Source organism: Lithobates pipiens, unplaced genomic scaffold (genome assembly GCF_037356315.1).
Source record: "Lithobates pipiens isolate NorthernLeopardFrog02 unplaced genomic scaffold, aLitPip1_a1.2 Scaffold_11, whole genome shotgun sequence".
Taxonomy (NCBI): domain Eukaryota; kingdom Metazoa; phylum Chordata; class Amphibia; order Anura; family Ranidae; genus Lithobates; species Lithobates pipiens.
The window spans coordinates 15,643,398-15,657,499 of record NW_027507696.1 but is presented as its reverse complement, the minus strand read 5'-3'; positions in this window follow the sequence as shown (position 1 = coordinate 15,657,499).

Genomic DNA, 14,102 nt, shown 5'->3' with positions numbered 1-14,102 from the left:
CACTCCCATCTTCCCTCAGGATGACATCCCGGACATGTTAATCTGTAGTCACTGTGGAGGCATCAGCCAGCCACTTAGACCACACTTTCATGTATTTTTTGGGGCAACCCCTGTTATGATATGTTTCCTTATAATGTGGCAAGACTTTATTGACATGGGATTTCCACAGTTGTAATGACGGCGGGGCCTGCTTTTTCCAGCATAAGGTGATCATTTTCCTGGCATAAAAGAGTAGAAGTCCTATCAGGGTTCTGTCTGCTATCCTGGGGGCCACCCCCTCCACCAATCCCAGAAGGCATATCCGCGGGGTCTGGGCTACATCTATTCCCACCACTTCATGAATTATGGATAGTACCTGTGACCAGTAACGCTGAATTACCGGGCAGGACCAGAAGATGTGTATAAAGTCACCCGGATCCCCAGTGCATCTACAGCACTCCGAGGACAGGGAGGTTCTCATTTTATGTAATCTATACGGGATCTTATGCTCCTCTACGATGAAGGAGCTATTGAAGACCCTACTTCACAAATTACACCCCCCCCCAACACAGCCTCATCCACCCACATAGAACATTTAGAGGTGGCTTCTAAGAAATTTAAATTACGCTCTTGTAGATTCCCTGACCTCATGATATGTCCTACCATTTGGAATTTTCTTCAAACTACAATAAGAGATCTGAAACGACAGCATTGGCATGATGTTACCCCTAATCTTGATGTTGGACAGATCCAAGCATTAAAAACTTTACAAAAACATCCAGATTTGATCATCAAACAGTCGGACAAAGGTGGGAATATTGTCGTCATGACACACCACCAGTACCAGACCATGTGTATGACTATCCTCAACAACCCTACTTGGTATCGTCCGATTGACCAATCAGTACCTAATTCATTTCATCAGGAACTCTGTTTTCTCTGCACTGAGGCATTTATGGCAGGCCTCATTGACAGAGATACATTAGATTTCCTGATCCCTAAATTTCCGATGGTTCCTACCTTCTACGCTCTTCCGAAGACGCACAAAAATTTACCATTACCCCCTGGTAGGCCAATTGTCTCGGGGATTGACTCACTGACAGACCATGCCAGTAAGCTGGTAGACGCCTATTTAATGCCACATGTGCGAAGACTCCCCTCTTACATTAAGGACACGACGGATTTGTTGCAACAACTGGAGGGGATCCAGATCCCTCCGGATGCCCTGCTCGTGGCGATCGATATCGAGGCTCTCTACTCGAGTATCCCCCACGGGCGGGGCATCCGGACGGCTGGATCCTTTTTGTATGAGCAGGAGATCAATACATGGCCATTTAATGAATTTATTTTAGCATTGTTGGAATTTATACTAACAAAGAACTACTTTACCTTTAATGACCAATTATATTTGCAAACCCAAGGCGTTGCCATGGGGACCTCCTGTGCCCCAGCGTATGCAAATTTATTTTTGGGGGGTTGGGAGAGACAAATTCACTCTGATGATAAACTTGCTCCATTCCTGGAGGACGCTCTTCTATGGTATCGCTATTTAGATGATTTATTTATGGTATGGACTGGAACTAAAGAAAGATTCCTCCAGTTCATGCAAGAATTAGATAACAATGAATTCAATTTGAAATTTACGTTTACCTTCGATACAGAGCGGATTCCATTTTTGGATCTCTTCATCATAAAGCAGCCCGATGGCACTTTATATACGGATCTCTATCGCAAACCCACCGCAGGCAATACTCTATTGTTTGCCACCAGCGCCCACCCGGAACCCTTGGTGCGCAGCATCCCGTTTGCACAGTTTCTGCGATTACGCAGAAACTGCAGCCGAGATGTTGACTTTAAAGTCCAAGCTGATGCCTTACGTGACCGTTTATTAGCCAGGGGCTACACTCCCACTAATTTGAGGAAAGCCTTTAATAAGGCCGTGTCTCACCCAAGAGACACATTATTACATAAACGACCTAAGACGACAAGTAATGAATCATTGAGATTCATCACAACATATTCTGCTCACCATAAAACTCTTCGGAATATCCTCACAAAAAACTGGCATTTACTCACGGAGCATCATGTTCTAGCTAAATATATACGGCCTACTCCCGAATTAGTCTTTCGAAGAGCATGCTCCCTTCGGGATCGCTTAATGCATAGTCACTATACATCTACTAGTCCTATGCATAGACATTCTAGAGGTACATTTAAATGTAATAACTGCCCCCGTTGCCCATGGGTCCTGGAGGGTAACCAATTTATTCTACCTAATGGAGAAGTTTTTCTACCTCGTACGTTTTCTGATTGCAGTACGAAGGGTGTCATATACTTTATGACTTGTAAATGTGGAGCCTTTTATATTGGAAAGACTATCCGAGAGTTTAGACAGAGGATTGGTGACCACTTATATTATTCAGAAAGTGGGAAACTTACCACAATTGGTAGACATATTGGTTTTTACCATCGTTTTGATACCACAGTGATCCAATTCTTTGTCCTCGAAGTAGTCTTTCCAAATCCTAGAGGTGGAAACTGGGATCGAACGATCCTACAGAGGGAAACCCTGTGGATCGAACGACTCAATGCCACCCTACCACCAGGTCTCAATGAGACAATTTCTTACAAACCGTTTTTATAATAGGTGACGCTGTATATGCCACCAATAAAAAACCCCCTATCCTCCCCCTCCCCCCCTCCCCCCCCTCCACCCCCCCCTCCCCTAAATTTCCTAGGTGATTCTCTGGTGTACGTTTCTGTTTCTTTTTTCTGGGGGACTAGATCCCCTGGTTATAACATGTATATCTTTGTATACTAAAAATGATGTATAATATGTTATATGTTTTTTGGATAAGTTTTTTGTTTCCCGTGTTATAATGTTCCTATGTGTTGGGAGATGTGCTTTGACCCCTAGAATTGAGGGACAGTGCCTTATGGGTAGTATGGAGTGTCCTTGACTTTTTTCCCCCTGGTGGACATGTGTTTCCCCTGGTCTGGACGATTTATTCGCCCGACTTGCAAGGGTTAACCTTTGGATCAATGATCCATTGGGGTTATTCCCTTGCGCACTGGCGCAGTAACAGTTTAGTACTGCACCTGCGCAGTGTGGGGCAACAGACCACATGACGTTCGGACGCCGCCGGGACTTGGCGTACGTCCGACGTGGTGATTGCTAGGTAACCCGTTCGGGCGTTCTATCAGACCGCCGAACGGACGCACCTGCGCAGTAGCGACCGATTAGTACGCCTGCGCGGTGCGGAGAGGCGCGCCACATGACGTCGGACGGCGCCGACTTCCGGCGGACGCCAGACGCCGTGTGTGTTGGGGAGTCTATTTAACGGTCGAATTGACCGCCGAATGGACAGGTGCGCACGGACTCCATCAGGGCTGCATTAGGATATTGTCCCCGCTGACAGGTAACCACTATATACGATGCTATTTACTCATTTACGAATTTGTGTAAACTCTTTCTTTGACGCATTGGCTTGGTAATGCCTGCGGTCCTCCTACCTTCTCTATATTTAAATGTTTTACATCCCTTTTGCAGTATTGATGGCCATTAAGCTATCTAACAGTGGACCTGGTATCTGATACTCAGCGAATGGTACAATATCCTTGCAAGCCTGTTTAACCATTTTGGTGTCTTGTTCTTACACGATCTTTTGATTGGCTCTTCGGTAAGCCGATTCGCTTTTATTTTAACCCCCTTTGGAATTAAGGATTCTTACTTGGGTGAAGGGTTCCTCTCTAATTTTCTCTTCATATTACTTAATCCACATGGATACACTTGACTACTCACGTTTGAATTTTTACACATATATTTATATGAGATATTATGGTTTAAATCACTTTTTGATCTTATACCTTTGGAACTATATGTAGCCACTTCAACCTATTCCACCCTCACTTCTTCTCCCCTCCCTTCCTTCCCCCTTTTTTTCCCCCCCCCCCCCCCCTTTTTTGCCCCCCTTCCCTTCCTTTCCCCCCCCTCCCCCCCCCTTTTTTTCTTCCCTCCCCCCTTCCCCCCCCCCCTTTTCCCTCTTATTCCCCCCCCCCCTTTCTCTTCCCTTCCCCCCCCCCCTTCGCGCCCCCCCCCCCCCAAAATCACGGTTTCACCCATCACAGTGTCCTTCCTTTCCTCTCCCGCCCTTCTTCCCTTCCTTAATCCAAGATATACTTCTACCTAATTGATAAACGATTATAATATTATTTATCTAGAGCCGGCGCTTACCAATCCCCCATGTTCACCGTGGGGGGACTTTGTGGACTTCCTTGCCTGCAGCCTGTTCCTTGAAGTGGGGTGAGCGGATCTCCTTTTTTGCATATGGGGAATTTGTGTATGTAAAATCAATAACATCATGATAATTGTATTGCTTATAGTTTTATATGTGTGTATTATTTAATGATTGTGATACTTTTGTATAGATATCCTCCTGAAGAAGCGGGCCTTTTCCCGCGAAACTAGTCGAGGAAAATTATTGTGCATCCTCTACGGTTGAATGTTCCCTATGGAGAACCCGTCAGGAATACCTCAACTGTGATGTGCATATCATTGTACTTCTTCAAGTGATATTTCATTATTGTCTTGTTTTTTATATTTTGATTAAATATTATATCGATTTTAAATTCTACTGATGTTTTTCTATTACCAAGTACCGGTATAGTCCAATCTATTATAGGGCTGAATGGAATTACATATGGGGTTGGTGTGAGCGACTACCCGATACTTCCATTCGACCCTTCTTCTCTTTTAAAATAATCTATACGGGGTAATCTATGCCCGGTGTAGAATTTTGTATTGTATGAGACGGTCTCGAAGAGAGACCAGGATGGTGAAGGGAAAGTCCCACATGTCCTCCCAGTCCTCGGAATCCAGGTCCGGAATGTCTTGAGTCCATCTCTGTCGGAGCTTTGACAGATCTGGAAAAGAGACCCTAAAAAGGTGCGCATAGAGGACCGAAGTCGGCTTCCTAGTACATTCAGATCTTGTAACCTTTTCCAGGGCGAATTGCACAATTTGCGTGGTATTGGGTACCACTTGGGCCTTGAAAGCATGGGATAGCTGCATAGATGCGAGGAGGGCACATTATTGCGAGATACCAGGTGATTAAAGGGGTGTATAGTCGTACCTGACGTGAGGTCAGATATGAGTTTTATGCCACATCTGGCCCAAATTTTGGGGTCTGGTAGTGAGTAGAGGTGAGGTAAGGTAGGATTATTCCATAGGGGGGTGTGAGGGGAGATTGCAGTCCCCGGAAACCCCTCCAGTCCCAGTCCCGCCCGCCAGGCCCTTAGAGTTGTGTGCATAGAGGGTGTCAGGTCATAGGGGGCTCTGGGACCCCGCAGGGGTAAGTGTGTCAGGGCCTCCACGGATCGGACCACCGCAGCCTCGAGAACCGCCGCAGGGTTGGACATGTCTGGTGCCATCCACCAGACTACCGTGACCAACTGTGCTGCCAGAAAATATTTCTGGCAGTCAGGAAACGCCAACCCCCGCCGCAGCACCGGACGCATCAGCGTGGATAGTTTAAACCTATGGGGGCTGGAGCCCCAGAGGAAGGAAGAGAACAAACGATTCAATTTCGTAAAAAATGAGGAAGGAATCCATTGTGGGGAGTTACGGAATAGATAGGTAAATTTAGGGATTATCATCATCTTGATTAGGTTAATGCGGCCTAAGAGGGATAGGGGAAGGTTTTCCCAGGCTTTCAACCTGGCCTTGACATTTTGGACCACCGGATCTAGATTGAGGGGGATAAAGCTGGACACGTCTCTCGAGACCCTCACTCCCAGGTACACCATGTCCTCTACCCATTGCAGTTGGATATTTGGCGGGGCTAGTCGTTTTGCCTCAGGGTCAATAGCAAGTAACTGGGACTTCGTCCAGTTCACCCGCAGTCCAGTTATCCTAGAAAAGTCAGTCAGTACTCGCAGCGCTCCTCTAAGAGAGGGGTCCGCGTCATTCAGAAAAAGCAGGAGGTCGTCAGCATACAGTGCCACCCTCTCCTCCAGCCAAGCCATTTTCAGTCCTTTTATATGGGGCGAGACCCGCAATGCCTCCGCCACCGGTTCCATAGCAATGGCGAAAAGTGCTGGAGAGAGAGGGCAGCCCTGCCTGGTACCCCTGGACAACGGGAAGGGAGCAGAAACATCCCCCGCCAGCCTAATGGCCGCCTTGGGGGATCTGTACAGAGTCTGTAGCCACCCAATAAAAACCAACGGAAACCCCATCCTCCGCAGAACTTCCCAGAGATAAGGCCACTCGATCGAATCGAATGCCTTCTCGATATCAAAGGAGGCAACCGTTCTAGTGCCCACATTATCATGTTTGGCATGTAGATTGGTGAAAAGTCTGCGGAGGTTGATATCCGTCGATTTCTGGGCTAAAATTTTAAAGTCAGTGTTAAGAAGAGCAATGGGTCTATATGAGGCGCATTGTTTGGGATCTTTATTGGGCTTGAGAATTAGAATGACATGGGCATCTGCCATGGAGGGTGGGAGCGCTCCCCCCTCCAGACACTGGGTATACAGATCAGCCAGCAGAGGGGCCAGAAGATCCACGTGGGATCGGTAGAACTCGACGGGCAGACCGTCCGGGCCCGGGGCCCTCCCAGCTGCGAGCGAGTTAATAACAGAATGCACTTCCTCCGCAGTAATAGGTCGGACCAGATGGGATATCTCCTCATCTGAGAGCCACCCCAAGGCCAGGGGGTCCAGGAGGGGCACCACCCCGCCCGGATCTACAGCAGGAGGGAGCGTGGAAGTGTATAATGTCTGATAGAAGGCCCGAAACTCCCTTAGGATGCCCTCCCGGGATGTAATAGAGTCCCCGGTAGGAGAAACCAATTTGGGAATCAGGGTCATAGGGGTATCATGGTGAGACATCATTGCCAGTAGCCTACCATTTCTATCACCCTGCTCAAAAAACTTTTGTTTAGAGTGAAAAACCTCCAAACGGGTAATCTCAGAGAGGTGGAGGTGGAGACACCGTTTTGTGGAATGAAGCTGATCGAAATTGGAGACCGAGGGGTCAGACCCATAGTCAGCAGCTGCCTCCTCGATCTCTCCCTCCAACTGGGTTTTTGTGGCCTGTTGAGTTACCTTGACCGCCTTAATTTCTGACATATATTGCCCTCTAGTGTATGCCTTAAAGGCATCCCAAACTGTGGGAGGAGAGGATGACCCCGCATTAAGTTCCCAGTATTCTCGCAGTGCATGTGGGATTCGCCCCGCTATCTCTTCATGGGAGATCCACTGCACCCCGAGGCGCCATAGGGATCTGTTGCGACGCTCCGTCGCCCGCATAGTAATTTTGAGGGGGGAATGATCAGACAGCCCACTAGGCAGGTATGTCGCCTCTACCACGTCCGATAACATAAGTTGATTTGCGAACGCATAATCTATTCTAGAGGAGGTTTTGTAGGACGTAGAGAAGCACGAGTAAGCCTTAGTACATGGGTGCAGCCATCTCCACACCTCCGTAACCCCCGCCGCGTCTGTCCACCCCATCAGGTCTCCCCTAGAGGATTGCGATGGAGTGGGCCTATCAAGATCAGGAGAGAGGGTGTTATTAAAGTCTCCCAGGATTAGTAATTTAGCTGGACAATACGGGGTAATCCTCTCCAAAATAGTGTACAACACTTCCGGTCTAAAAGGTGGCGGAATATACACCCCTACCAAAATATAACCCTTTTTTTTGCTTATTTTTTAAATAAAACACATGTCATGCTTACCTCCACTGTGCAGCTGGTTTTGCACAGAGTGGCCCCAATCCTCCTTTTGTGGGGTTACCAAGTGGCGTTCGTGGCTCTTCCTCTTCTCGAGTGCCCCATCAGAGAAGCGATCTCCTTCGGCACACTTGTGTGGGTGCGCTCCTGAGTCCTGCTGCTGCTTCTTTTGACACAGACAGCAGAACTGGACCCCGTCCCCCGGCGTCCACATCATTAGATTTGATTGATAGCAGCAGGAGCCAATGGCTGTGCTGCTATCAATTTATCCAATCAGGACACAAGACACCAGCTAGTGCTGGTGTGCTCATCCCTGGACGATAAATATCGGGTTGAGGTAAGTAAAACGGGGGGTCTGTGGGGCTGCATGACAGAAGGTTTTTCACCTTAATGCATTGTATACCATGGGGGTTTACAACCCCTTCAAATGCTTACTTGCTGTGTTTTTCCTTTTCCATAAATGTAAACAAGCCTTTGAACTTGCTAGGGACTGTGACTATTCCAGGAAAAGTCAATGCTCTAGGACAGCCCCTCCCCTAATCCTTGCACGTCACTCCTCCTTTTCTAGGGGTGTATAATTACTCTCTGTGCTGGTCCAGCTCCTTCATCTCTCCTTTCACCTTCCCCCATAACCTTTTATGTAGCAGCCAGGAGAGAAACAAAGGGTGATACTTGTGAGTAAGCTCTGAGTCTCACATTCAAGATGTGGCATCCAGCCGCAGTCCCAGCGCTTTTGAATGCCTGAACAGGGTAGACTTTAGTAATAACATGTATAAACAATGTTAATTGCATATATTTTTTGGAAAGATTTTTGTTAAAGTAATTGTCTGGGGACAGGCCCTTTTAAACATCATTTTTTTCTTTTATGTTAAGAAACAACTTCATGCAACTTTAATGTAACAACATGAACAGCAGAGCCACAGCAACATCTCACTAGTAAACATTCTAGTGATTAATATATGTGTAGCACTACTAGGGGGCCCACGTGTCCCGGATTGCCCGGGATTGTCCCGTAATTTATATCTCTGTCCCCACAATAAAGTGTCCCGGAATGAAATTGACAATCTGGGAACAGGGGCGGACCGAGCTGCCATAGCGCTGGCTCTAGCTCCGCCTCCACCTCCTCCTGATCACTGGTTGCTATAGCCGCCTTGCGTCTGGCAACCAGTGACGTCACAGCCCAGCGTTGAATGCGGAGGAGGATTTTACATCCTCCTCCTCCGCGCTAGTGCTGCTGGGAGTCACTGCTGGTTCTTTTACCTCCGCACTTGGCTCCAGTGGCTGGCTTGCAGCTTGTGTGGGGTGTTTCTGTTCCCACACACTGCGATTACAGTGTGTACTGCATGGTATCTCTCCCTTCCTCCTCCCTCCTGCCCACCTCACACTAACACATGGACTGAAGTCCCCTCCCCCTTTTCCTCGGCTCACAGACAGGAGAAGGAGGGGGAGGAGAATGGACACAACAGGACGGGATGTGCTGATCTGAGGTTTGTACAGAATATGAATGCTTGGCACTTGCAGGAGAAGAAGACACAGAGACGGGGGGCAAGTTGTCAAAAAAGAATACTTGCAGTGATTTTGGGGGATAAGAGCATGCTGTATGTGCTAGGGGGCACTTTAGCAGAGGAGAGAAATTGTGCTGGGGGGAGTCAGATTTTTTATTCAACCCCCCCTTCCTGCACAATTTCTCTCCCCTCCCAAAGTGTGTCCTCCTAGAACATACAACACGCTCTTATCCCCCCAAATCACTGCAAGTATTCTTCTTTCACAACTTGCCCCCTCCCCATCTTCAAAGACAAACTGGCTGCTATCACGGAGATAATTGTACTGTCTGGTATCCTGGGAACTTTGACAGACTATCAGGAGGTGCACTCCTCTTCCTCCTCTCTCCACTAACCCGCCATACACTCCGCACTCCTCCCCTGTACATATTACCCCCCTGCCATACACTCCGCACTCCTCCCCTGTACATATTACCCCCCCGCCATACACCCCACACTCCTCCCCTGTACATATTACCCCCCTGCCATACACTCCGCACTCCTCCCCTGTACATATTACCCCCCTGCCATACACTCCGCACTCCTCCCCTGTATATATTACCCCCCTTCCATACACCCCGCACTCCTCCCCTGTACATATTACCCCTCTGCCATACACCCCGCACTCCTCCCCTGTACATATTACCCCCGCCATACACTCCGCACTCCTCCCATGTACATATTACCCCTCTGCCATACACTCCGCACTCCTCCCATGTACATATTACCCCCCTGCCATACACTCCGCACTCCTCCCCTGTACATATTAACCTCCTGCCATACACTCCACACTCCTCTCCTGTACATATTACCCCCCGCCATACACTCCGCACTCCTCTCCTGTACATATTACCCCCCGCCATACATTCTTCACTCCTCTCCTGTACATACTACTCACCACCATACACTCCGCATTCCCTATTTATTAAACGTCAATTTGACACACTTTTTTTTTTAAGGGTATTAACCGATTAATCGAAACAATAATCGGCCAACTAATCGATTATGAAAATAATCGTTAGTTGCCGCCCTAAACAACACCCCCTTTAAGCCAATATTTAGTGCAATTTAAGACATGTCCACTGTTTACCACGACACGCTTTGCGCACCATATTGTTGTTGTTCTTAATGCCTATGGCCCGCTTTTGATCTTGCACACAGGTCTGCTGATTTCATATGCCCCTGCCCCAAAAATTGGCAAAAAAATATGTAAAAAAATCATCTTTTTGGGGGGTGGGGGGGGGGAGGGGGTGGCCCTGAATGGCAGTTTGGAAATGTGGTCACCCTAAGCACTACCCCCCTAGGAGTTGCAGATCACTTGGTTCCCTATTCCTACACAGCCAGGCAAACAGCATACTTCCCAACTTGATAGCAGCAAAACTTGATAGCAGTGAAAATGATGCAACAGCTCCTTAACTACATGGAACTCTCAGTCCCTTTAGAAAGAAGCACAAAGTGTTGTGAATTGCATCCTGGATCATCTCTAACTATCTCTGTTCCCAGCTCTACCCACTGCAGGAAATGCCAGCCCATCTGGCTGATTCTTTACAAGTCTCTTCTTCAGTCTACCTGACTTCTCCAGAGATCTCCCAGGGCAAGGTTAGCAAAGATTTAAGCACACCGTTATCTTCCAGAGAGCCCTGCTACATGTGGCAGTCTCTCCCCTTGTAACTCCCTGATCGTGCTATAGTACTCACACTTTCCTCCTTGCTCCTGCTGCTTCCTAGGAAAGACTCCCTCCAAACTGCTTCTGTTGTCAGGATCCTCCCAGGCCAGCATCTGAGCCCCAGACCAAGGCACAGCACCCCGCTGAAGCCAGGGGGTTAGCCTCAAGGGCCACGACAGTCCCCCTCCACACTCCATCTCCATCTTCCACCCTACTTCACTACCAGCATAACTCATTCATACTTAAGGGCTGGCCTAACCACCCTGCCAGGCCCACTGCCTGAGGATTGGCTAAGCTCCCCTGAAAATGCAGGACAACCCTCCTAGCCTCTGCCCTCCAGTTTCCAGAACAGTCTCCAACTTTCCAGAACCATGAGGAGGCTCCAGACTTGCCTGCATGAGTCATCCAGCCCTGACCTAAAGTAAACCCACTATCTAATACATGGTTGTCTTGCCATGAAGATCCTTGATTAGGCATTTACTCTTATAGTGTGACGATGGCCCATCTTTTTCTATATTTTCCATGGTAAAAGGATCAGCCATTCATGCCACAGTTTTAGATTTTTTCTGTACATAGACAACATTCCCAAACTCAATATAGTTTATGTAGACTCTGTCATGAGTTAGTTTTTCTCTGTCATTAGTTTGGTGTACTTGCACTAATTGTAGAAAAGGGCATAATAATATATCCTGACTTGATTATAGTTTCCTGCTAGTTTTTCTAAAAGTGATGCTTTTGCCATTTTTCTTTTATCTTGTGTCAACCAGTCTTGTTAAAGTTTTCCATATATAACTTTTGAAAAAATGTTAAACATTTGTAAATGCGACTTTCTTTTGGTAGCAGTGCTACCATATTACATTGTTTTAAAAGTCAGTATAACTAAAGGCAAATCTTTTTTTTAGCTTTGGATGGAATAGGGAGGTATTAGAAAACCGTTTTTTATTGCTTTTTGTGTCTCCGTTAGGGAAATTTACTCTTTCTTTTTGTCCTTTTTAATTTACCACCAAGAGTGAGAGTGAACGAAGATTCTACATTTTGGGTTGAAATCCAAGAGAAATAGACAAAAAAGAAAACCAGCCATCATCTTGAGATTCCAAAAAAAAAAAAAATATATATATATATATATATATATATATATATATATATATATATATATATATATATATATATATATATATATATATATATATATATATTGGCATAAATAGGATAGCAGGAAGATAAACTGTAGCTTATGTGTTTTCATGGCCAACCAATTCCCATTCATCAGGGCTGAAACAAGCATCAAAATCATAATAAATCTTGGTTCTAAAACTTAAAGTGTTACAAAACCCAGGACCCTGCATTCACTATATCAGGTCTCCCACAGTACACAGAGCATGGAAATGCAATCATTTTAGTAAATATAAACTGCTAAATACCTTTTCTCATCAGCCGCCGTGGCGGCTGGTAAAGTTTTAGGATGGGGGCAGGGGGGCGCCAGAGCCTTCCCATTTCTCTTAAGCCCCACCCCTTATAGAATCAACCTGCTCAGTCCCCTGTATTCCACTTGCTTCCAACCATATAGTGTCAGGAGTGCACAGCTCAGCATCACAGATCAGGGTATATAGATCAGCAGCATCACATGAAGGGTCTATAGATCAGCAGCATCACATATATAGCATATAGATCAGCAGCATCACATATATGATATATAGATCAGCAGCATCACATAAAGGGTATATAATCAGCAGCATCACATATATGGCATATAGATCAGCAGCATCACATATATGGCATATAAATCAGCAGCATCACATATACTGATCTCCCAGCACACTGTCAGCACCCCCACACTGATGGAGGACATAATAACAGCACCCTCCCAGATCGCAGCACACTGGCCTGGGGCTCGCAGGACACACTGACAGCAATTCCTCCCACACCACTACCAGCCAACCCCCCCAACTTTTGGGCAGGGCTGCTGTTAGAAATCACAGGGCCCCGTACAGTCTACCTGACAGGGTTTGGCTTGCAGTTGCAGAGCAGCCCTATTGAACTCAACAGGGAGTTTGATAAGTGATGCTGCCTTCCACACTCTGTAGCCTTTGGTAAAAGTGCTGCAGCTGTGCAGTAAACCATTGCAGCCACAGCATGTATAAAGACCTGCCTGGCTGTATTTTTAGGATTTGGGTGCGCAGCCAGAGATGGCAGTAAATCCATGGCTCAGCCACCCATGTGAAAGAGTCCTTAGGCCACATTCACATTTTGCATTTCCTAAATATGTGACAAAGTGCACAGGAAATGCACGCTTTGCAGTACATTTTATAAATGTCACATAGCATTTGTGGTGCCATTAATTGTTAATGGCACCCCAAAAGCACTTAGCAGACTTGCATTTTGTCATGTGGCAAACTTGCAAAGTTGCATGCCTCAAAAGAGCATTCTATGGTGTGTTTGTCAAATGTAGGGCAGTCCATTCAAGTGATAGGCTGTCCTATGTGTGAAAAACAGGCTAAAAAAAATGTGAGCACGAACATGCATTCCCGCTATGCAAAGTGTGAATGGGGCCTCAGGGGTGGTATATAGAAATGGCTGATGCAGAGAAGTCTTTCAAGTGAAGGGAGAGGTATATTCACTGACCTCTAGCTCCAGCATTGCAGTGGTAGCCAGGGTCTACTTGCAGTACAAGGTTGGCTCCTGACACATTCTCCCCTTTATAAAGCTTCCTTCCCCCCCACCCACCTTCTTGCAGCAGTAGCACTACAACATGCAGCCCTATTTCAGGTTGTAGGACACACAGAGCACAGTGTGGAGGTCAGCAGAGCTCAAAACTCAGGGAGAAGCAGGCAGAGAACTTCTTACCTCCATCTTTCCTCCAAGAGATAACATTGCAATCACAGGGGGAGGGGGGAGGAGTTTCAGGACCCGGCAGGCAGTGTAAACAGTTTATGGAAAAGGTAGCGAGACATTTTGCAGTTGTCCCTGCTGTTCCAAAATCTGGACACATCCTGAGAACAAAGCCAGCATGGGGCAGCTTTCTAACTGAAGGAACTGTAGGCAGATATGTAGCATTGATCTCCTGCATAGCAGCTGGGAGGAAGAAAGCCAGCAGCGCTGCAGGGGTTGAACACAGTCACAAGGCAGAACAGCGGCTCTTCTGCAGGTGACTGGCCCCCCTCCTGGACTAATGAGGCTTGGGACACA